Here is a 471-nt window from a genome sequence, read left to right as displayed (position 1 = left end):
TTTTTTTAAATTAAAAGATATTAATTTCAAATAAATATAACCCAAGAAAAAATATCTACTTTTTTTTAAATATACAATTTTTATTTTAAAATTTAAATTTAGGTCTTTATTATTGTTCCTTTATCCTTTTTATTATCAAATGTTTAATAATTAAAAAATAATAAAAATTTAAAATAAAAAAAAAAATAAAAATAAAAATAAAACAAATAAAAATATATTATAAAATAATATAAAATTTAAATAAAAAAAAGAATAAAAATAAAAAATAATTACTCTACAAATAAATATAATAATAATTTTGTTATAAAAAAAACATAATTTAATAATATAAAAAAAACCCAACAATAAAAATAGAAAAATAAATTAAATTTTTAATAAAAAAAATAAATAATAATTAATTAAAAATAAAAAATAAAAAATAAAATTTTTTTTATTTTTTTCCCCTTTTTTTCCCCTTCCTTTTGTCATTTA

This window comes from Penaeus monodon, chromosome 29 (assembly GCF_015228065.2).
Source record: "Penaeus monodon isolate SGIC_2016 chromosome 29, NSTDA_Pmon_1, whole genome shotgun sequence".
Taxonomy (NCBI): Eukaryota; Metazoa; Arthropoda; class Malacostraca; order Decapoda; family Penaeidae; genus Penaeus; species Penaeus monodon.
This window is presented reverse-complemented; position numbering follows the sequence as displayed.